The sequence below is a fragment of the Ictidomys tridecemlineatus genome, chromosome 3 (genome assembly GCF_052094955.1).
Source record: "Ictidomys tridecemlineatus isolate mIctTri1 chromosome 3, mIctTri1.hap1, whole genome shotgun sequence".
In the NCBI taxonomy this organism is placed as follows: domain Eukaryota; kingdom Metazoa; phylum Chordata; class Mammalia; order Rodentia; family Sciuridae; genus Ictidomys; species Ictidomys tridecemlineatus.
This window is the reverse complement of record NC_135479.1, coordinates 173,158,860-173,184,687: the sequence shown is the minus strand read 5'-3', so window position 1 is coordinate 173,184,687 and position 25,828 is coordinate 173,158,860.

Here is a 25,828-nt window from a genome sequence, read left to right as displayed (position 1 = left end):
ACTATGTGAATTCCATGAACAATTAATTAGTGAAGACCTGTAATTTTAAGAAAACACCAGTAGAGGGATCCACAGTTCTATCCTTAACTTGATACATGGCAAAACAAAAGTAAATCCCCAAATTCCAGATAAGTAGGTGATATAATCCAAAAGCATGACTAGTGGATTAAAATTGGGGGATATTATATGTCTATCAAAAAAAAAACCTATGTCATTTAATTAGCCAATGTGACTCCAGATTTCTCCTTTTTAGGGAAGTGTAATGAAACATGCTTATTTAAATGTATCTCTAGCTCCTCTATGTAAATGCACTCAAATTTAGGTCTCTTATTCTAGTCTGAATACACAGTCTCATATGTATTAGGAAACAGGACAACTGTTCTAACTAAATAATCAGTCCAAGATTCAAAATACCCCATAAAACTGATGCGTTTAAGTTTTGAACATAACTGATAAAGTTCCTCTAAGAAGCTACAGTAAAAATCGGTCACTATGACTTTTACTTTTGCTTTTTAAATCCCATAGTAGGATGATTCTTGGTTCTTGTCCAGGGATGGCCAAGTGAAGAAAGATTATATTATCTGTAAATTATTTATGTTATATCAGTTTCTACATTCTATTTTTCTCTACCTTCTTGTGGTGATATATTCCTGACTAAAGCAATTTGTTCCTGTTAAAACCAGTCCAGGAGCCAAACTGCTGTCACAAATCACTCAGAGTTGACTGGAAAACTTGTAATTTCAACTCCATGAATTTTTCTCAATAAATCCATTGATACTGGGAAGTGTGAATGACTCCTATTTAGTAGTAATTACTTATCCTATCTGCCTAAGAAGGGAGTAACTAGCCTGAAGATCAAATTTATAAACCACATTTTAAGTGTAGAAAAGTTCTGTATCCAGTTGTTATACCATTTATTAATTCAAATTTGATGTCTTCCAATTTGCTTGGCTCCTCTAGAGAAGATAAAATTTTACTCAATAGCTGTCTTTGGGTGTTTGATGACTGTGACTAGCCATGACTGGCTGAGGTCATAGGCAAAGATGAGGGAGTTTACACACACACACACACACACACACACACACACACACACTACAACTACAGATAATTAATTCTTGATCAATGTTAGCCCAAAGACTAAATTGCAATTTTGTGTGAATGCTGGGCAAAGGGAAAACTTGGGTTATGTTGCCATCTCTCTGTTGGCAACTTAAGACCTACTCTGTCAATTCAGTGACAAGATCCCCAGCTACATAAACTAGTTTATGTGTTTGGTCAGAGTTAAGCAGGAGTGCACAATTCTGTTCATTGGTGTGAAGGAATAAAGGCAGAAAACAGCCAAATGAACAAATAGACATAAGACCGAATATTTAGTTTTAAAAACAGGATTATAGAGTGTCAATGTATTTTAAATGAGTTATGTTAAAACCCATTTAAAATTCTCAGGACCTAGTTTGTGCAGACATATAAAACAGGTCTCAGAAAGTTCAGACTCTTGCTTTTCTCCATCGCTCCTGAGTCAGCGCTCTTGAGACACAGGTGTCTTGCTGATGGGACTGCTTGTTATTCTGAATGCCATTCTTGTCTTGTCAGTGTTTTTCTTGGCTCCTTAGGAAACAAAGGTCTCCTTTGGCATGTTCCTTCCCCGTGTGTACTGCAAGCCAGGCACTGTTCCAAGTACTTCACATCCCTGGTAATTCTTCAAGCCTCCCAACAAACTATGAGGGAAAAATAATCTCCCTGTTTTACAGAAGAAATGGAAACACAAAGATACCTGATTATCCATGTCACCTCCATCAGTTTGAGACCCTGTGGCAGTTCAGAGCAGAGAACTGCTCCCATCAGTCCCCAAGGTGCTCACTGGCCTTCCTGGCACAGCTTCTCCTGCAGTTCCCATCAGGATGGGAGGGCAGGGAAGTGGGTGGGGCAGTGTCAAGAGCCCAGATCCTTAAAGTCAAAGAATTTCCTTCTCTGTCTGAAGTTTGCATTCATTTATGCTTCACCACCGCCTCATTTTGTTAGAACCTGTCCTCATTTTCTTCATAATGTATCCTTTTCCTAATCCTCCACCTTAACATTTTTAAATAACTTCACTCAATAAAAGCCACTCTATAAAGTTTTCCCCAGGGAGAAAGTTGGATGACCCAGGAAGAGAACCTAGAGTGGCACTTGCTGTTGCTCTCAGGCATGAGGGGAGTTCAGAGAAAGAGAACAGGAAGAGGAGGAGGAGAGAAAAGCATAGTATAAAGCATAGCCTATCTATCATAAATTTTCTTAAGAGAAAATTTATGTTAATGAACTTATATGCTGCTGTACAGTTAGAGACATGTCTCTTCCTGCCCCAGAAAAGTTTGCTTTATTAGAAAGCAAAATTAAAGCTTAAAATCTATGTTGCATCCTTTTTTTGGGGGGGGGGGTACTGAGGATTGAACCCAGAGGTGCTTAACCACTGAGCCACATCCCCAGCTTTTTAAAAATATTTTATTTAGAGATAGGGTTTCACTGATTTGTTTAGGACCTCACTAAATTGCTGAGGTTGTTGTTGAACTTAAGATCTTTCTGCCTCAGCCTCCAGAGACACTGGTATTATAGACATGTGCCAGGTGCCTGGCATGATTGCTTTCTTAGAGCACCGCAACATGATTTTTCAATCCTTCCATTTTTATTGTAGATCCCACACAGGGGCATGGCTCAGCACTCAGTATTATTTACTTTCAGTGCAAAGTGTAGAGTTTATTGCCTCAAAGTATAAAACATTATTTGCCCATCGAACCACAAAAAGTACTAATTTATAATTTATATCTACAACTTGTTATAAAACCACTAGCATTAATCAATACTCATGTAATTCATTGTTGAATAGAGAACAAATCTCATCTGCTCTTTTGCTCCATCCACTTCAAATATCAATCCTGAGCAGAAGCAGCCAATTTATGGAATACTGAATATATTGTATGCTCAAATGCCCACACAAGTTTATCTTCCTTTCAGGTACTACTCACTTAAGTTCCCATGTCTGATTTGTACCTGCAAAAATACATAGGACCCCACCCCAATTACTTGTGGACTAACAGTCACACATTCAAAATTTAAAACCCAAATAATCTTACATATAATAAATCAACCACATAAATACTCTCAGACTAAGTCAGGAGATTGTTGAAACGATGTTGGGCTTTTTGTGGAAGAGAAGACAAACAGCGTACAGATGAGAGCTGCGGACAGCCAGAATGACCCAGAATGCTCCTCCTGAGGCCCACACATGGACTCACACACAGGGAAGTGGGAGAAAAGGGAGGACCCTTTGCCCATCTGAAACCATTTTCTAGAGGAAACTGGATCCCCAGGGAAAGCCTTAAAGGATATAAACAGAGTAGTAGGTTTTATGGTTTTGAACAAAGTGTTTCTGGTGGAAGAAATAGAGTATAGCTGGGCATGGTGGCACATGTCTGTCACGACCCCCTTGCCCGCAAGGAAGACGCGACTCAGGAATCTTCTTTCAGCAGTTTATTCAGGCCCTTGATATTCTTCTAATGATTCTTCTACTACCCGGAATAATAATTGGATGCCCCTCCCAGCCTTAATAAAGCACCTCGAACCCCAATGCAAAGCTGCCACGTGTACCCTTCTCACAGGGTGCTAGAAAATGACACGCCAACTTTCTCTGATAAGGAGCTGGGAACATGCCAACTCTCTTTGATATGGAGTTGTCCTTCACAGACCACAACGGAGCCAGCGCCATCATGTAATGGCGACCACAGTCCGCAGGAACGGCTCACCACAGCTCCCCCTTTTTGTTTCACTAAGACAATACAGGCGAGAGTAGAGGTCCTATCCCACTGTGCAAAAGTGGCTGCATAGTATGGGCCAGCCCCAGGGGGCGCCTTCCCCAGACCTGACACCATATCAGCCGACGCCTTTTTTCGTGGGGCGGGGCGGAGACACGTCAAACCCGCATGCAATAGGACATGCTCCCCTTGAGGTCCCTCTTCTCAATGGATCACTCAAGTGCAGTGCCTTGCCTCGCATCCTGTATCGTGACGATGGTGAGTAAGAGGGAATAGCTGAGGTTGAACTGTGGCCATGCAGAGGTACAACTACAAACAAGTTGGCAGCACCCTGAAAGAAAGGCACGGACTTTAAAGTGATAGATAAAGACCAGTGTGGAAACCCTTCTGCATGCAATGGCAACAAGACCCGCAGAGTGCAAGGGCTTTCCAGCACTAAGAGAAAGACAAAAGAAGGACATGTCGTACCCAGTGCAATGTTATAATAACTTGGGGTGCAACGACCATGTCAAAGGCACTAGTGTAGAAACCCATCTGCGTGCAATGGTAGCAAGACCGGCAGAGTGCAAGGGCTTTCTGACACTAAGAGAATAACGAGGAAAGACATGTCAATCCCAGTGCAATGTTATAATAACTTGGGGTGCAATGACCATGTCAAAAGTTTAGTGCTTAAGATGCGCAAGCCAGACCTGTGGCGAGTTGCCAGTTTCTAAAGCAGCAAGAGCTTGTATGATTATAGCCTTATCTTGAGCACTACGAGCCTTAAGGCAACAGAGAAACCACAAACAGAGGAACATACCAAAACAACACAGTGCACCAAAAATGCCTACTCCCACCCACTCTTTAAAAAAGGAAAAAGCAGAAGATATTCAATTGGTGAATTGACCCAGAGTCACGGGATCGACACGGGTACTATTCAAGACAGCTATCTGGGTTAGTTGAGACTGGATCATGTCTTCCGCTTCCATGGACCAATTTCCGGCCAGATATCCACCAATGATGTGGGAAGCATTCCTGGAATCATTAAATCTGACAGAGGTTATACATAAATGTGCACGTTGGTCAATGCAGCCTAAAAGTACTAGGTCAGCCAATTCTTCTACCTGAGCTTGAAGAAAATCTATTCTTTGGTTGGTAGCTAAAATCCCCGACAAAATATGTTGATTAATCGCATTTTGTGATTCAAGTATAGTGGACGTTTGTTGAACAACTTGATTAATAGTGGCAGCAGTTTGTACTTGACTGGCCATGGCTACTCCGGCCGTAACTGCTGCAGCAGCAGATGCCGCCACGGCTGTCACTATAGCTGCTGTGATTCCAAAATCTCTGCGGACTCTAAGTAGCTCTACAATAGGAAATTTATCTGGATCCGCAGTGACTGGTATTGGGACAAAAGTTGGAATTTTCATAATTACTGCTACAGTCCAAGAACCATTCCAACACTCAGATAAGAAACAGGTAATAATAGAACAATCCAGCATCCCCGACGAGGTGTGATTAGCTAAAAGGAACAGGAACGGGGATTGGATACAGACCATTGCAGGAGGCAATGTGGCATAATGTAACAGAGAGTTGAACGAAACAGATGTAAGCCTATTACCTCGTTCACTCTCCTTAGTAGTGCCAGAAACATTAGCCAGCCAACTTTTGGCTCCTAGTAATTGAGCCAATGCGGAAATATCGGCTGAAGCCCCCTTCTCATTGGAAATGAGCCATTGAAACCAGGACCAACCTGTTCCTGTAGAGGAGTTGGCATTGTTGTTAAAGTTATAAACATATCTCTTCAGAGGGGGGGAAAAGGAGAAACCTTTAGCAACTTGATGTTTCTCCCAAGAATGATCCTGACAAGGCGTAAATGTCGGGGGAAAACCAAAATTAGGGGTACAGTAGGGAGAGGCCTTGAAATGAGTGGCATAGCAAGTACTATTAGAAGAAGGAGGCATTGGGATTAATACCTCGGAGATAATAGCTAAAGTAGTTATGTTTAAAACAGAGCTAGTTGCGGGGGTCCCTGAGCCTGATTGCTTCCCTGAAACTACTTGGCTCAATACAGCACTGAGAATACTCCCTGAGACTCGACTGGACCGCAATGGGTCCTCCCAGTTAGTCAAATTTTTGGTCTTAAGGCTAATACAATTAGTGTTCCCAAGACTGAAACAAAAAACTCCTGTGAGATTAACTTGAGACTGATTAAAAATATTTTCCATGTCCCCTCTAGGAGAGGTACAAGGAGCAGACATCTTGAACTGGCATTGGCATTGGCCATGCCCGTGCCACTGCCCACCACTGCATTGGTGCCATCTGTACCGTTGGCACCAGCATCAGAGCCAGAGCACTCATCAGAATGAAGCTTCTCATCATGGGACTGTTGTGGCACCTCCTGCTGCTGGTTAGTAGATCTTGAGACTCTTCTTGTCAGGCGTTCAGGTATCCACAGCAGCTCCGTGCGATCCTGGGGAAAAACACATACAGATCCTCGTGCCCATGTCAGCACGGGGTCAGGGCCGTTCCATTGGCCCGTAAGAACATCCTTCCACTTAACATAGCCAGTCACAGAGGGCTGAGGGGACACATGTCTATCGGCCGCAGAGCGGCCATGAATATCCAAATTCAAAAAATTAATGGTAAAAAGAGCTAAGGACAGGCGTTCTTTAGGAGTGTGGTCAACTCCTATTCCCCCTTTTTGTTTTTCTAAGGTTTCTTTTAAGGTGCGGTGGGCACGTTCAACAATGCCTTGCCCTTGAGGATTGTAAGGCAACCCATGAGCAAGTTGTACTCCCATAGTAGAACAAAAAGATGTAAACTGTCTGCCCATATAAGCAGGTCCATTATCAGTCTTAAGGGATGCAGGTGCACCCCATGCTGCCCATGCCTCTAAGCAATGAGTAATAACATTACGTGCCTTTTCTCTCCATAAAGCAGAAGCATGAATAATTCCAGAGTATGTGTCAATAGAAACATGTACATATTTGAGGTTGCCAAAGTCAGGCACGTGAGTTACGTCCATTTGCCAGACGACCAATGGCTTCAATCCTCGTGGGTTTACACCATAAGTAGGAGGATGAAGAAATGTGACACAATGGGGACATTGTAATACTATCTGACGAGCATCTGCTCTGGAGATGGAAAAACGTCTACGCAGCGTCATAGCATTGACATGAAAGTTGTGATGAAACAATTTAGTTTTTTCTAAGGAGGAGGCCAAGCATACCAACTGGCTTCTAGTTGCCGAGTCAGCACAGGCATTACCCTGTGATAACGGGCCAGGAAGAGAGGTGTGAGCCCGAATGTGCATTGGATAGAAGGGGGCAGTACGGCTACGGATAAGCTGTTGAAGCTGATTAAAGTAAGCAGACACAGCATGGGTGTCACTAATAGCTCCTACAGCCTCCAGAATTTTGAGCGCCTGCACCACATAGATGGAGTCCGAAATGAGATTGAACGGAAAAGAACACTGTTTAAAAACTTCAATGACAATTTGCAGTTCTACCCATTGTGGATTTCCAGGAGCAAATTGATGCTGGACAGGGGGAGAGTCATTAATCACATAAGCTCCCATTCCAGACTTAGAGCCATCAGTAAAAATATTAACAGCCCCTGGAATTGGAGTGGGTGAAGTTACTTTAGGGAAAATGATAGGATGCTCTTTAACAAAATGGAGTAATGGATGAGAAGGGTAATGATTATCAATATCCCCTTGAAACGAGCAACATAGAATAGCCCAGTTGTCTAGAGTAGCACACAAAACATTAAGTTGAACTTTAGAATAGGGTATGATAAGAGAAGAAGGTGCTTGTCCAAAAAATTGAATGCTCTGTTGAATCCCTCTAAGTGCTAACGCTGCAACAGCATCAGGATAGTATTCTAAAGATTTTCCTGGGGATACATGTGGGTGGATCCATAGTAAAGGCCCATCTTGCCACAGTACTCCAGTAGGCTGCCGCATAGTGGCAAGCACACATAACTGGAAAGGTTTATCACTCTGGAGCCTGCATAGAGTAGCATGTTGTATAGCTTCTTCTACTTTTATAAGGGCCGCTCTGGCCTCTTTAGTGAGGGTACGAGGGGAAGTAAGATCTGGATCACCCTTAAGAATAGCATACAAAGGCTGGAGCACGATATTAGGAATATGTAAATAACCTCTTATCCAATTAATATCTCCCAACAGTTTTTGAAAATCATTTAGAGTTTGGAGATCTTGAGTTCTTATAGTAACCTTTTGTGGTTTTAATATGTCATATCCAATCGTCGCTCCCAAATACTGAATAGAATCCCCTGTTTGAACCTTCTCAGGTGCAATATGTAATCCATACTGAGCTAACAACTTCACCAAGTCTTTATAGGCCTCATAAACTGACTGTTGTAATTTGGCTGCCAATAATACATCATCCATATAATGAATAATCTTGATGGAAGGATATTGTTGTCTGAGAGGTGCGAGTGCCTTCCCTACATACATCTGGCAAATCGTAGGACTGTTAGACATCCCCTGTGGTAAAACAACCCACTCAAACCTTTGATCTGGTTCCTCGTGATTACACGAGGGAAGGGTGAAGGCAAAACGCTGTGAGTCTTTAGGATGCAAAGGAATAGAAAAGAAACAGTCTTTAATGTCAATAGCAATGATATGCCAGCCCTGAGGAACAGAGGAAAGCAGCGGCAGCCTGAAACACCCCCGCCATACGGAGGCGGATCGGGAGGCTGTCCGTTCTTGAGCCCTTGCTTATCTCTGTTCCCTGTACCTAAACTCCCTAGCTGCCGAGACAGCGTCTCCAGCTCCTCCTCTTCATTATCTTCTACCTCTGACCCACTTTCGCATGGGGGCGTGCGCAGCACACTGAGATCTGGATACAGTCTCCTCCCGTTCTCCACGCCCCGCACACTCCCCTCTTCCTGAGACACTTCGCTCTCTGTTGTTTCTGATTTTTCCTCATGTAATTGTTCTAAAACCTCCTGCCCTTTAACAAGCGCTTCTTGGCATCTGCCATCCGTAAGGCAACTACGGACCATCTTCCAGAGGGGTATCACCCCGCCCTCTAGCATGCCCTGCTCACGAGCAAAGTCAAGGTCTTTGCCTAATTTATCCCAGCTGGGTGTAGTGAGGCTGCCTGAAAATGCAAACCACGGTGCAGCTGTATCTACCCTCTGTAAAAATTTCTCTAAGGTACTGCGTTTCACCTCCAGTCCCTTGGAACGTAAAAGGCCATCGAGGGCTAGAAGGAGTGGACTTGAAGTCACAGCACCCATAACGCAACACAAGAAAACACAGAAATCGAAAGTGAAAGTACACAAAACAAAACGAACATACACAGAAAACAAAAACGAAAATACAGAGTTCAATTGCTATGAGATGTAACGCCCTCTCTTTTTACAGAGGAGCAGGTACCTTTTAATGCTCCCTCTTTATGTATAGAGGAGCCTCCGCTTTTTAACAGCGGGTCCCACCTTACCTGGGACTTACCGGCGCGCCTCCCTGACTGCTGAAAGTTCTGGTTCCTGGGTGTTTCTTTGTTTCTTTTTTCCCGGGTTTCGGCACCACTTGTCACGACCCCCTTGCCCGCAAGGAAGACGCGACTCAGGAATCTTCTTTCAGCAGTTTATTCAGGCCCTTGATATTCTTCTAATGATTCTTCTACTACCCGGAATAATAATTGGATGCCCCTCCCAGCCTTAATAAAGCACCTCGAACCCCAATGCAAAGCTGCCACGTGTACCCTTCTCACAGGGTGCTAGAAAATGACACGCCAACTTTCTCTGATAAGGAGCTGGGAACATGCCAACTCTCTTTGATATGGAGTTGTCCTTCACAGACCACAACGGAGCCAGCGCCATCATGTAATGGCGACCACAGTCCGCAGGAACGGCTCACCACACATGTCTATAATTCCAGCAACTCTGGAGGCTGAGACACGAAGATCATAATTTGGAGGCCAGGCTCAGCAACTTAGTCAGGTCCTCAGCAACTTAATGAGACCTGGACTCAATAAAAAATAAATAGGACTGGGGACAAATCTCAGTGATAAATCATCTCCTGGTTAAATCCCTAGTACATCCCCCCAAATAAATTGTTGTATAGGTGATAGTCTGAGACATCATCACCAAACTGAGAACTGGGAAGATGGCCAAGACTGACTTCAACATCATGCAGGATCACCTTGGTGGTTCTCTTGCAATGAATGCAAGATACATGTCAGACCATGTCTCATCAGATCATTATAAGAATCGACAATATTGGTAATCACACTTGTGATTGGGGAAAAAAGCACTCCAGACATTATAACTCATGCTGGGGTGGAAGAGTTTGAAAACAGAAATAAGACAGTTTCCATACAAAGGAGTTGAAGTTTGCTAGTAGTTTACCCTGAAATTTGGAATACCATTTTCCTAAGCTGAAAATGGTTTCCTGCAGCTAACTACAATGTTGAAAGGTTTTATATTATAATGCCCATTCTTATCACATATTATGTAGATAGTTTATAGAGTAATTTTCCCCCAGTTTCTTGAACATAGTGTCTTGGATCTGATCTGTCAAGCTATTAATTATTAAACACAAAAACTTGAAGAAATTGTCAATTATGTAGTTCACCACATTAATAGTGGAGGAAAAATATCATACATGATCATTTGGTACAGAAAAAGCATTTGACAAAATCTAATACTTTCCATAATTAAAAAAGACACACAAATACACACACACACACACACACACACACACAGATAAAAGGTAACTTCCTCAACCTTATAAAGGACATTTATTAAAAATATTTTATTATATTTATTAAAAGTTATAGCCACAAAAATTAGGCAAGAAAAATATTAATATCCAGGTGATAAAGAAAGAAAAAAAATATCTGTTTGCAGGTGGCAAGATCTTGCATATAGAAAACCCTAAGAGAGTCATGGCAGGTAACTCCTGTAACTTGGGAGCCTATGGGGGAGGTTGAGACAGGGGACCACAAGTTGGAGACCAGCCTGGCCAATTTAGTGAGAGCATGTCTGAAAATAAAAAAAATGGCTGGGGATGTAACTCAGTGGTGAAGCACTTGCCTACATGCATAAAGCCCTGGGTTTGTTTGATCCCCAGTACCACACACAATCTCTCTCTCTCTCTCTCTCTCTCTCTCTCTCTCTCTCTCTCTCTCTCTCTGTCTCTCTCTCTCAAACACACACACACACACACACACACACTCCTAAAGAGTACACACATGTGCACGCACAATTAGAACTACTAATAAATAAGTTCCATTTCTATTTTGTGGAGTAGTAGTTTGTGGTGAACTGGTATTTTCCAGGTAGGTCAGTTTTCTCTCCTCTCATCTCCAGGCCTTACCAGGAAGCCAGACAGGTCAGTCACTGTGATTATTACTGTTGCCATATTTTAAAAATGAGAGAAATGCTAAGTGTCTTCCCAAGGTCAAAAAGCCAGACGGTGTTGGTTCCTGAGCATGGGTCTCCAGAAAGCAAAGATCTTCCCTTCCAGGAGGGCTCTTTCCAACCCCTCATAGTCTCCCCTCACCCACAGGAAACTTGCTTCTCCGAATATAGAACAGACAGAGAGAAGTGATAAAAACCAGCAAAAAATATATTTTATAAGGATTAGATAACTGTGGGGACCATGGCAGCCCCAACAGGGGATTCAGTGAGGGCTCAGGCCCAAGAGACCTTGATGTAGGGCTCACATCCTGGCATCACCGGGTGGGATGTTGCAGCACTGGCCTGATAGGAAGATAAACACAGAGTAAGGACATGGGGGCTCTCCCTAACCTCCACCCCACTGCTCACAGTCAAGTCCCTCATCTTCTGAAGGCAGGAAAAAAGAGAGGGCTGGCACCACAAGTCATTGCAAGGGTCCTTGGGGAGCACTGGGTGTTACCCACCCCACTGCACTCCTAATACTCCACTCCATCTGATTTATATGGGACTGAGTAAAAATTTCCAATTAAAAAAAATTTACTTTAAAACATTAGAAACTACTGGACTAATCTCAGACCTCATTAGTGGCTGAGAAGGGTAAGGAACTCTCCCAGGACAACCAGCTAGTTAGCAGTGCAGTCTTTTCTCTTTGTCTATCCAGGGACAACTGGGCGTGCTCTGAAGCCCTGTGACCTGGACCCTATATCCTCCAGGTCCATAATCCCACTCCTTAGGCTCCAAGGGCTTCAGCTTCAGGGCCAGCCTGACATCAGGGGCTTCCCCCAAAACATGTGCAACCACAGACTCCCATGTTTCAAAGCTCAACCGATATTCCTTACCTTCTGTAAGGGTGCAGACTTGCCACACCTTGGGAGGGTCTGAGTTGCAGACTTGGGCCCAAGGAAATCTTTTAAGATGTAAGGTTGGCCCCCAGGTGGTGCCCTGCTCCACCTGAAGGCACAGAGCCTCTGACATGTACCTGGGAAGCAACAGGCCAAATGCAAGGAGTCAATACCCACCTTGGTCTGGTCTCGCTGACCACTCTCACCCCTCAGCTGGGAAAGCACAGAGCCCAGGGCTCTCATCCAGGAGCCTTATCCAGGCTGCCATTCCCCTCTACCACATTTCTTTGTGCAAGTATCTTAAACACCAAGGAACAATGAAATTCCCAGAAACTCCCAGAGTTCCCTGGAGAAAAGCCCAAAGCAAAGGTACAGGAAGTGTTAAGACCTGGGAGCTGGGGACAGGGACCAGGGAAATAGACCCAGTGTCATACCATACCACCAGCCCCACTTGAGCCCTTGATTTACCAACTTACTTGGGTCCCAAGGGTGCAAATAGAATGATGAAACAGTTTCTTCTGCAGCCTGCATCATATGGGTTATCATGCTGGAGGGAGATGAGGAAAGGAAGAGCAGCTCAGAATCAGCAGGACTGGACAAGGCCATCTCCCAGTGACCCTCGCTAAGTTGGTCAGTTAAGCCAGGGCTCAACATGGCAAGGCTCCAAGAGTGACCAGGGCCTCCTGCCTTCCCAGGCTCCAAGGAAGAGTGACGTCCTTTGACCCACTTGTGAGCAGCTCTCCCCAGACAGTGGTGACCCAGCACCCACCTCTTCTGTCTTCTCAGGACTCCTCATCCCCTTTTGCTTCCCTTTGCAGGATCCTTGCTCTGTCTCCATTGGCCACATCTGTCCTCTCACTTCATCCTTCCAGGTACCTTTTAAGATCTTTCTAGTGCTGTTTTGCTCAACTGATCCAAAGATGGTGTCACCACCCTGCTCCCAATTTACTCTTTTATCTCGATTTTTTCTAAAAATTTACTTCATTGAATTTATGGGAGACTAGTACCAGAAGTGAATGCCCAGACATATTTCCCTAATCAAAAGTCAAATTTTCCAGGCAAGTATGAGCTGAAGACCTTCAGTACACAAAGCAGGAAAAGTCAAGCTCAAAGGTCATGTCTTTCCCTGGATACTGACTGTCTTCTCTCCCTTATTCTACTTTCTCTTTCCCATGATTTCATTCATCACCCTCGACCCCTCCTCCTTCCAGACAAGGTGGATTTTCAATCCAACTTCCTGAGCTTTAGGTAGCAAATACTCTGTTAGAATGGCAGGTGGCCCAGCAGCACCTCTATTTAACTCTATCCAGCACCTCTACCAACACTCTTCTCCACTGAAGGAAAGATGATTCCACATCAGAACAGCTCTGGAATATGTCCAAAAAGCAATATTAATCATTGTTATCTATGAATTTCTGCCTCCTTTATGGTGTTCACAGCACTTAAGAAATGAATATACCACCAGGTACAGTGGTGCAAACAGAATCCCAGAGACTTGGGATTCTGAGGCTGAAGGATCGCAAGTTCAAGGCCAGCCTCAACAACTTAGCAAGGCCCTCAACAATTTAGTGACACTCTATCTCAAAACAAAATATACTAAGGATTAGGGATGCAGCTTTGGTGGTAAAGCACCCCTGGGTTTAATCCCTAGTACCAGAAGAAATGAATTAATGTCAGAGTATTAATAAGTTGCAGAATTTTTAAATTTAGAGAAAGAATATTTGATTAGATATATATCATGCATAGGAAATATTGGTTGTACATAAGGTATACAAAATGCTTAAGGCACCCAACATGGCAGCGGGCGGGGAGGTAGCGCTTTCAGTACCTCCTCAATAACAGGGTCAGAGAGTCGCATTAATACGTTCAGATTCTACCTGCTAAGAAACTTCTAGCAAAATTCCGCTGAAGTGAGACCTGTTGGTGAATTTGTAGGATTATTGGAGGTGAAGTTTGCCCCAGATGAGTGAATCTCTGCTGCACGTGGTGTGGAGGTCCAGACCACCCACCGCTGCTGCACAGGGACCAGCCTCCGGGGCAGTTCAACATGCGTGCCGCAGGGACCCTATGAAGAGGTCCTAACCAAGCCTTCATGAAATAGCGAACCCGGAACCAAAACCAACCGAGACTGGGTCAGACCAGAGACAAGCCAGACCCACCCCTCCCTTTGGACACTCCAGCAAGGAGCCTGGGGCCCGCCATAGCAGAGAGGTGATGTCACCAGAATTCAGCCAATGGGATTCCTTTCCAGCAGAATCTGCTTTAGCAGGTGTGTGTTTCCCACCCCCACCCCCACCAGCTACATACAGCCGGGAAAACTCGACCAAGAGCCCAGTGGGCGTGACTGTGGGGGCAGAGGGAAAGGGAGAAGACCCCCATCCCCATCTCCCCCTACCGCCAGCGGGGTGGGCGTGACTGTAGGGGCAGAGGGAAGCAGAGGAGACTCCCAACACCCAACTCCCCCTACCTCCAGCAGCATGGATGTGTCTGTAGGAGCCGAGGGAAGCAGAGGGGATTCTCAATCCCCAACTCCCCTTACCACCAGCGGCAACAACCAAGGTTTTAGCCACCAGTTCCTGGCGGCGTGCCCACCAAAGGGATCCAGAAAAATTAAACTGTTGGTTCCCAGATCACAGCTCCACATTACTGGGGCTTGGATGAATGACAGAGAGAGTGCTCAGTTGTTCAGGAAATAGGGCATGCAGTGGGGCTGCAAGTGTAACCAGATCCTTGGAAAGCACCTCTGGTGAGCGGGCCGGGCTGACTGGCAGGAGGAATGGGGGGAGGGGCTGGTGAAGAGAAAAGGCTCTGTACTAACAGGATTGAGAGAATCCCAGGAGCCGCCTTACAGGGATTGCTGCTGGCACATAGAGGGCAGAAGCTCCGCTCAGAGGGCACAGCTCCACCTACTGGAAGAGAAAAAAATGGATCTCTAAGACTTCATTTTTTAAAAAAAAATTTCTATTTTATTAGTTTTTTTTCTCCCCTATTTCTTCCTTTTTTCTTTCCCTTTTCAAGTTTTATTGTTCTTTCCATTCTCCTCTATTTTATCTATCTCTCTCTCACACTCTTTCTTTTTAAGAGCACCTTCCTTTTCCCCCCAACTTTCATCTCAATTACCTGTAATTGTCTAAATGCAAATAGGTGATTGTTTGGAGGCTGTCTATAGGGCTCCTAAATACCTAGCTATTACCAAACACCCTGATCCAATCGCCTGGTAATATCCCCCTTCAGTAGAGCAATCTTCCAAAGTAGCCAAGACATACTAACCTTCATACCATCATAGCAACTAACCTAAACATAATGTCCTAAGACCAAAATGCTTAAAGAATGATAATTAATAAATTTCTAAGAACTGAGCAGTAAATTTGAATACCTTCCTCTCCCCACATAGAACCCTATCAAACACAACTGGAATCCAACAGCACTGAGGCACCCAGACCAGCCTCTCCCACTGGCTCCACTCCTGGGGCTCCTGCTCCAATTGTGTGTATCAAACACCCTCACACTCCACAGGACCAAAATCCAGCAGAATCATCTTCTTGCCCTATCTTCTGACCAACTTCCTGCTGCCTCTTCTTCTTCCCCTTATCCTGGGGAATCAGGGCACCAGGCCTCTCTCTGTTCCTTTCTCTCTTTCCTTATATTCTCAAATGTTGATTCTTATGTTTGTAGCTTCACTCATTGATTCAGAGGTCTTCTCAATCTGTGCTGGGGATTGAAGAATTCACGGCCTTGCACATGCTAAGCACACACTCTACCACTAGGATGCACCCCCATTAGAAATATTTCAGGGCCTCAAAAATGCTTCTGTCCAACCAGGCATGGTGGCACACACCTGTAATCCCAGTGACTTGGGACACTGAGGCAGGTTTGAGACCAGTCTCAGCAAATTAGCAAGACCCTGATTTACAATAAAAAGTAGCAGGGACTGGGGATGTAGCTCAGTGGTAAAGTGCCCCAGGGTTCATTACCAAGTAGCAAAAAAATAAAACCCAGTCACTGCACTGGGGATGGAAAGCACCCTGCAAACAGCATGGCCAGCCTACATTCAGTGGTGAGAGCAGCTGCAACACAAGGCCCTGAGCACCATGGGGAGTGGCCAGGGTAGAGAAGAGAGAGGGTATCATGGGAACCATGTAGACAACTCACAGCTCATGAATTAATCCACAATTCCCTGATTTACAGCAAGGGAAATTGAGTGACTAGGGGCTAAGTAGCATACCCAAGGTCTCCCTGATGGTCAGTTCTATAGCTAGGATTTAAACTTATGTGGTCTTTGCCAGAATCTTTGCCACCAACCACCAAACAAGTGACTCCAGAAGGAGTTGCAGTCAAGGAATGGAGTATGGTGGGAGTGAAAGTTGGAGCATTGGATCAATGCCTGAAATGGGTGCTGCAGGTAATGAAAATGAGCCCTGTCTGAAGAATCCCAGAGTGCAAACCTCATTTAGGTTCCTTGAGCCTTGGGGACCTTGGACTTGGATGGCCTCACTCTGAGCAGATGAGGAAGGGCAATGGCATATGGCCTAACCTGGGGCTGGAAGAAACACAGGATGGGGGAAGGGTAAAATCTGCCAGGAAAATTCAATGGTGATACTAGAAGCTGGAGAGAGAAGAAGACAGGCAGACAACAGGGCTAAGGAATAAGGGCCAAGCACAGGAGTCACAGGTGGGAGGGAACCACATATGGCAGTGGTGGGCTGGTGAATAAAAGGATGGGAGGTGATGAGCAGACAGACTCCTTTGTTTGTTCAGCTGTCTTGGGGTCTTCAGCTTCCCCTCCCTCACTGATGCTGCCCACCAGTCTTCCTGAAAGAGCCTTTAGTCAAGTGATTGCCATACTAAAGAAATCCCATGGCAGAGATGCCCACTCCTATCATTCCTAGTCAAAGCTCAAAGAAAAAGCAATAAAGACACACAGATGGAAAAGAAAGCAATGAAAATGTTTCTCACACAGGACACGAGGTTCTATTAAAAACAAGGAATGCTGGGGAAGAATCACAGTGGTCCAGCACCCAGTCTCAATCCCCAGTGCTAAAAAAACAGCAACACTAAGGACTCCTGCTCTTTGGAAGATGCTATGAAGAAAATGAAAAGACAAGCCATAAATTGCAAGAAAAGATTTGCAAAACATAGATCTGAATCCAGTATACAGAACTCCTGAAACCCAATAAGAAAACAACACTTAAAAAAATGGGCAAAAGATTGGAGCAAAGAGTTCACCAGCAATATACCCATGGTTGAGAAGACATGAAAATATGCTGAACATCATTAGTCATTAGGAAAATACAGACTGGAGCCCTAGTGAGGTACCATTACTAATTTATTAGACAGGCTACAATTTGAAAACAAGAAAGAATAGTAACAAATGACAGTGTCAAAAGCTAGTGAGCTTGTGGAGCAACTGGAATTCTCATACATTGCTGGTAGAAAGTAGAAACGGTACAGTTGTTTTTCCCAAAAAGTCTCACATATGTTTACCTTATGACTCAGCAATGCCACCCTTAACAACTTATCCAGTTCATGGATAGGCAGAACTAACATTATCAAAATGGCGATATTACCAAAAGTTCTCTATAGGTTTAATGTAATGCCAATCAAAATCCCAATGGCATTTTTTGTAGAAATAGATAAAGCAATCATGAAATTCATATGGAAAAATAAAAGACCCAGAATAGCAAAGCAATTCTAAGCAGGAAGTGTGAATCAGGCGGTATAGCGATACCAGATTTCAAACTATATTACAGAGCAATCGTGACAAAAACAGCATGGTACTGGTACCAAAACAGGCGGGTGGACCAATGGTATAGAATAGAGGACACAGAGACTAATCCACAAAGTTACAACTATCTTATATTTGATAAAGGGGCTAAAAGCATGCAATGGAGGAAGGATAGCATCTTCAACAAATGGTGTTGGGAAAACTGGAAATCCATATGCAACAAAATGAAACTGAATCCCTTTCTCTCACCATGCACAAAAGTTAACTCAAAATGAATCAAGGAGCTTGATATCAAATCAGAGACTCTGCATCTGATAGAAGAAAAAGTTGGCTCCATATTGTGGGGTCAGGCTCCAAATTCCTTAATAGGACACCCATAGCACAAGAGTTAATAACAAGAATCAACAAATGGGACTTACTTAAACTAAAAAGTTTTTTTTCTCAGCAAGAGAAACAATAAGAGAGGTAAATAGGGAGCTTACATCCTGGGAACAAATTTTTACTCCTCACACTTCAGATAGAGCCCTAATATCCAGAGTATACAAAGAACTCAAAAAATTAGACAATAAGATAACAAATAACCCAATCAACAAATGGGCCAAGGACCTGAACAGACACTTCTCAGAGGAGGATATACAATCAATCAACAAGTACATGAAAAAATGCTCACCATCTCTAGCAGTCAGAGAAGTGCAAATCAAAACCACCCTAAGATACCATCTCACTCCAGTAAGACTGACAGCCACTATGAAGTCAAACAACAACAAGTGCTGGCGAGGATGTGGAGAAAAGGGTACTCTTGTACATTGCTGGTGGGACTGCAAATTGGTGCGGCCAATTTGGAAAGCAGTTGGAGATTCCTGGGAAAGCTGGGAATGGAACCACCATTTGACCCTGCTATTGCCCTTCTCGGACTATTCTCTGAAGACCTTAAAAGAGCATGTTACAGGGATGCTGCCACATCGATGTTCATAGCAGCACAATTCACAATAGCTAGACTGTGGAACCAACCCAGATGCCCTTCAATAGATGAATGGATAAAAAAAAAAATGTGGCATCTATACACAATGGAGTACTATGCAGCAATAAAAAATGACAAAATCATAGAATTTGCAGGGAAATGGATGGCACTAGAGCAGATTATGCTTAGTGAAGCTAGTCAATCCCTAAAAAACAAATACCAAATGTCTTCTTTGATATAATGAGAGCAACTATGAACAGAACAGGGAGGAAGAGCAGGAAGAAAAGACTAACATTAAACAGAGACATGAGATGGGAGGGAAAGGGAGAGAAAAGAGAAATTGCATGAAAATGAAGGGAGACCCTCATTGCTATACAAAATTACATATAAGAAGTTGTGAGGGGAATGGGAAAATAAACAAGGAGAGTAATGAATTACAATAGATGGGGTAGAGAGAGATGAGAGGGGAGGGGAGGGGGGATATTAGGGGATAGGAAAGGTAGCAGAATACAACAATTACTAATTGGGCAATATGTAAAATTGTGGATGTGTAACCGACGTGATTCTGCAATCTGCATTTGGGGTAAAATTGGGAGTTCATAACCCACTTCAATCTAATGTATGAAATATGATATGTCAAGAGCTTTGTTATGTTGTTAACAACCAATTTAAAAAAAAATGAGGAGACAGAGAAGCCCCGTGGCCATGGGAAAGCCCACACTCCATCTTGGGCCAGTGCTCGGCATCTGAAATCAGGGCCAGACTCTTTTTTACTCTGGGGCAACCCAGAGCCCCCATGAGGCCCGGCTCACCTGAGATCAGACTTACCCACCTTAAGGGCAGATCTAAATATCCAGGCTAGAGACAGGCCCTATTCCCTCCACCAAATGTCACCACAATTATCAGCCTCCCATAGTTCCCTGATAGGCTCCCCAAAACTCTGTGCTTCTCACTAAATATCCTCCTTCCCCTCCTGGCCTCCCTCCACTTCCCTGCCTCTGCACTCTCACTGTCTATTTCCCATCTGTCTCTTGGTGAGAAACCCAACAGCTGGCATGGAGACTCACAGAAATATGAAGAACACTAGGCTTAGAGAGACCAGTGCAGCCATAGTCAAACAAGCACAAAGGCTTGAGAAAAGCCAGGATCTGGCTGGGGGTCTGGGTGGGAACCAGAAACCATTTGAGATACTAATGCTGAGCCTGCTCTCAAACAAATCTGAGCCAACCCCTCCTTCTCCTGACTTGGCACCCAGAGTACCATGACTACAAGTGTGACATCAGAGAGGTTCCAGAATGGGGGCTCTGGCTGCTTCCAGTGCCCTCTGAGAGCAATCCTCTCCTGCCCTCACATATACACCTATAGACTGGGACATCCTGCTCTTACAATGGTGGCTTTGTTGGAGGTGGTGAGGATGGGATGTGGTTTGTCTCTCAAAGGTTCATAGGCTGGAGGCTTGGTCCTGGGTGTGGCAGTGTTGAGCTGGTAGCACCTGCAAGAGGTGGGGCCTAGAGGGAAGTAATTGTGCCACTGGGGATGAGGCCCTTGGAAGAGAGTAATGAAATTCTTAATGGCCCCCATTAGTTCCTGTGAGAGAGGCTTGTTCTAAAAAGAACAAGAATCATCCTCCCCAGTTTCTGGCCATGAAGTCTCGACCCCTTGCATGTCCTCTCACCATGATGCCATTCGCCATTTTGTGAGCACTCTCACCAAAGTTCAGTCACAAGTGCTGCCAAATGTTGGACTCTGAGCTAAATAAACCTCATCTCTTAATAAAGTACCCATTCTTGGATAATTTGTTAGAGTCAGAGAAATCAGGCTAATACAGAGACAGTATAATATGGTTCCTGGGGAGATGGCATGGGGAGATGTTTGGTGATGGTTATCCAGTCTCAGGCCCAGTTCGAATTGAACCAGGCAGTGCAGGTTGCTCATCCTATCTCTATTTCTTTCTCTTTCTGTTAACAGAGTTCCAGTTTGGGGAAGGAGGTATCAATCTACACAACTAAATAATCTCCCAGCTTCCCTCATTAACAGGGTGGGCTTTATGACAGAATTCTGATCAAAATATAAAATGTTGGGGATGTGACTCAATGGTTAAGCAACCCTGGGATCAATCCCTGGTGATGATGACGATGATGATGATGATGATAACTTGAACATGATTATGGCATACAACATATCTTGAAACATATTCACTGAAGAATGGCTGAGTAAAGCTATTGAACATATACACTCTTTTATTACTTATTTGTGATGAGAACCCTTAAAATCAACTCTCTGATTTATTTTCAAGTGTATATAATATTACCAACTGTAGTCATTCTGTTGTATGTTGTTAACTGTAGTCATTATATTGGATAGTAGACCCTTTAAACTCAACCCTCTCATCTAAGTGTAATTTGGTCTCCTGTGACCAGCACCTTACCAGTCCACAGCCCAACCACCCCTGGGCCCCTGGCAGTCATTATTCTGCTACTTCTTTCTTTTTTCTGATTTTTTAAAAATAAACTACTGCAGAATACATTACAATTATATTACACATATAGAGCACAATTTTTATGCCTCTGGTTGTATAGAAAGTATGTTCAAACCATTTCATATCTTTATACATGTACTTTGGATAATGATGACCATCACATTCCACCATCAATTCTAACCCCCTGCCTGTTCTCTTCCCATCCCACTACTCTGCCTTATCTAGAGTTTGTCTATTCCTCCCATGCTCCCCCACCCCCACCCCACTATGAGTCAGTCACCTTATATTAAAGAAAACATTTGGCATTTGTTTTTTTGGGAATTGGCTTACTTCACTTAGTATTATCTTCTCCCACTCCATTCATTTACCTCAAATGCCAAGATTTTATTCTCTTTTATTGCTGAGTAATATTCAATTGTGTATAAGCCACATTTTTTTGTCCATTCATCTACTGAAGGGCATCTAGGTTGGTTCCACAATTTAGTTATTGTGAATTGTGCTAGTACTTCTAGCACAATTTACAATAGCACTTCTATCCTAAGTACCAATTATTATGCATGGGCTTATTGCAGAAAGGCAATAAGCATTCAGTGAATTGATTTAATAGTAAATCTAGTTTGGGAAATAAATCAAGGCTGTGGTATTGATTTTGGCTGAATCTGTTAAAGATGTAACTTTTGGAAGAGGATGATTGGAACTGAATTGTCAAGGGTGGGTAGAATTGGAGAGATGTGAAAGACAGTGATATGATACTGACCTTACTCAGGGATCAGAAAATTTTTCTGTAAAGGGCCAGATCATGAATACATTCTTGTGTGTGTGTGTGTGTGTGTGTGTGTGTGTGTGTGTGTGTGTGCATGTACAGCAATTAAACTCAGTGGCACTTAACTACTAAGCCACATCCCCAGCCCCCCCCCCCTTTTTTTTTTATCTAGACACAGGGTCTCACAGAGTTGCTTAAAACCTTATTAAGTGGCTGAGGCTAGCTCTGAATTGGCAATCCTCCTGCCTCAGCCTTCCAAGCTGCTGGGATTACAGGTGTGTGCCACCTTGCCAGGCAGGGCTGGTAAATACTTCAGGCTTATGCATCACATGGTCTCATCACAATTACTCAACTGTGACCTGATAGCACAAAATCAGTCATAGACAACAGGGAAACAGTGTCCATGGCTGTTCCCATAAAACTTTGTTTATGATCACTGAAATTTAAATTTCATTTACTTTTCATGTGTCACAAAATAGTATTCATGTTCTGAATTTTTCTACCACTTAAAATGAAAATACTATTTTCAGCTGTGAACCATACAAAACCAGCATTTGATCTGAAAGTTATATTTGTTGAGACATGATAGGAAAAAAAAAAAACACAAAGAAAGTGGGAGTGATTTTGGTGCTGCAAAGGGCAGAAACAATGCTTGGAAAAAGAAAAAAGAAAAGGAAGAAATCAGATGACATTAGAGAGATAAATAATGAGAAATGGGACTGTATAAGATTCTATAGGGGGGCTGGGGACGTGGTTCAAGCAGTAGTACACTCACCTGGCATGCGTGTGGCCCAGGTTTGATCCTCAGCACCACATAAAAACAAAGATGTTGTGCCTGCCGAAAACTAAAAAATAAATATTAAAAAAATTCTCTCTCCCTCTCTCTCTAAAAAAAAAAAAAAAAAAAAAAAAAAAAAAAAAAAAGATTCTATAGGTTTTTTTGTTGTTGTTGTTGTTTTTTCTTGAGAACTCGGCTTTAGCAAAATAGTGAATCATTAAAAAGTTTTGGGTTTGAACAGAGAAATGCCCTGATTTGATTTAAAATCTGTAGAGGATCATGAAGTCCAAGTTTAACCTGGTTTTGGAATAGGAAGTAGTTAAACCTGAATGGATGAATTTATGAGTGAAAAACCTAAGGGAGATTCTCTTCTGATACAAAAATCAATTTTATCCCCATTGTGTGTGCTCAATTAATTCATGGTTTGGGTAAATCACAGGGTGGGGATCTGGGGGTTGGGGGGGGGGAGTAAGGAGGTGGCACTTTCAGAGACTGTCCTTATAGCTTTCAGCCAGAATGAATTTAATTCCCTCCACATGTGGGAAGACTTTTCTCTATTGAATTCAATGCATAACAGGAAGGCATTTGAATCCCATTTAATCCTGACTGATCAGGAACCAGCTGCAAAGTCTGAATACTCATGCTGAAAAAAGTAGTTTTCTTCTCTGGAACCAGTTTGGGTAAATTCAGCAATGGAAGTTTTTTTTTTTTTTTTATCACAAACTTTATAGAGACAAAGCACTAAGATTTATATTTCTGTATTAGTCTCCACTTCCCTTAACAGAATGTTGGTGCAGAGATAAGGCCTGAATAAATAATCTCAGTGACTCAGTGCAATTGCCTTGTGTGCCCTGCATCAAAGCATGGCTGTTAGGAGTCAGTGAGGCTTACATCCAGGTGAGGAACCTGGCAGATGCTGATTCAGTGGCCCTCCTGCTTCTGTATTACTTGGAAGCCAGATCACAGATTGGAAGGAAGGAGGCCTTGGCCAATGGCTTTTGTGATCACTGGCTCCCACAGCTCTGGCTCTTTGTTTCTGGATCAGGCTGTGTGTTAAGTCAATTATCTAGATGTTATCTGCCTCTTTGCTCAAGAAATATAGAACTCTATCACATTAGTTCTCACTGCCAGGAATGAAAAGTTGAGCACCTCCAAAGAGGTCTCTTTCTAGTGTCACTAGATTTACTCTCCCAGGCTGATCATTCATTTGAGCCTGGTAGTTACATCTGAAATACATATGCCTAGAGAATGTCCAGGCAACAAAATGATGGCACTTTTTAATCAAAACAGAAGTGACACTTTAGAGTCCCCTGTGCAGAATAAATAAATGAAGTTCACAGAATAGCACCTGGTTTAGTGTCAATTTTCTCTCATACTGTTCCTTTCTCCAAGATAAGATATGCCTCAGGTTCAGACCTTCAGACAGGGAAATGGAAAACCTCTGTGTGTTATAGAGGGTCCTTGGAAAACTGTGCATAAATTCTTGACCTTTCTTTCTGGAAGGAAAAGAAAAATCCTGGATGGAACCCAATTTCCTCATTTTAAACCTGTGTGAGAAGAGCTGACACTGCTCTGGGGGACCTGCTGTGGTCCCATTCCGCCATCTAGCGAACATGAAGAGAAATGCCAAATTTAGAGCAAAATTGGCAATCATGTCATAATTTTCTTTTCAAAATCTGTAATTCACCAAATATGTGCTTTCTGATTCAGATAATTGAAATCCTATGTTATGTTCGCTCATGAAGGTATTTCACTTGTGAACCTAAATAACAATCAGAGATTCTCTAAAGATTAATAAAGTTTACTGAAGAAAAGCAGACCTATTCCAGGGGAAACTATGGGTGTATTCAAGGAGATTGAGGCAAGAGGAAGGTTTTTCTTTTTTTCTTTTTTTAGTTTTTTTAAATAAATAAGATATTTTGAAATAATAATATTTAGATACAAGGATCAATGAAAGGGTGGTGTCAGTCCAAGGTAAACAGAGTTTACACAATTTTCTGTGTAAAGTTGTGGTGGCCTTTGTGTGAGGTTTGGGTTCTGGCACAGTCTTTTCTGAATAATAGTTCTTGTGACCATCACACATGTATGAGACCCCTTCTTTATAACTGCCTGGCATGGTTATATTCTTATTGTTAGGGCTTGACAAAAAGACTCCATTTTTATTCTGAAAATGTTCACATATTAAATTATTTAAACAAAAATGAATGCTAGGTTTTAAATGCTAAGCCCCCCCACCAAATGATTTCCTAAATTATTTTCTGTGTTTGCGTCTGAGGGGAAGAACAGGGCTTCTCATTACTCACATGGATTTTCCCCCCACCTTTCCCATTCCTCTTATCCTTCTATCCCAACATACTGTATTTATTCTGGTGCATGGACTGGGAGTGGCTCAGAGGCCAGGATTATATCCTCCCAGCATACCAGGGGGCTTTGGCTGGAACCAGAGTCTTTCTGTTCATTTTCCAAGAATGCAGCTATCACTTGTAACCAAAGGAAATGCTTGGCATGGGCTTGTGTCCACTGCTTGGTTTCATTTGTGTTTTTCCTCTCCTTTTATTATTCAACCTGTTCACAAACATAGTCTGCTTCCTCCCCGAAGTTTTTATGAAAGTTTTCTTTTTGCTTGGGATGATGCAAAAAATGGCAGCCAAATCACCTCCAAAGCTATCACAGAGAGTTATCCAGAGTTGTTTTGAGACCCACCAGTTAGAATCATTGTGATTACTATTAACAGTAATCATAGCATGTGCCATTTTTGAGTTAACATCAATTCAAAAGAATTGTATATTAGATGTATATTTTTTCCTATTCCTCACACTACCCCTACAAAATAGGCAGTGTTAGCCCCATTTTAGAAATAAGAAAACATGGACTGGGATTTTGGCTCAGTAGTAGAGCACTTGCCTAGCACATTTGAGGCCCTGAGTTGATCCTCATGACCACATAAAGATAAATAAATAAAGATATTGTGTCTATCTACAACTAAAAAAAAGAAATAAGGAAAAGTGTATAGAGTGGCAAAGGAGCATACCCCAAATCACAGCTTTTGATGGCAAAGGCAGAAACACACTCAGGTTTG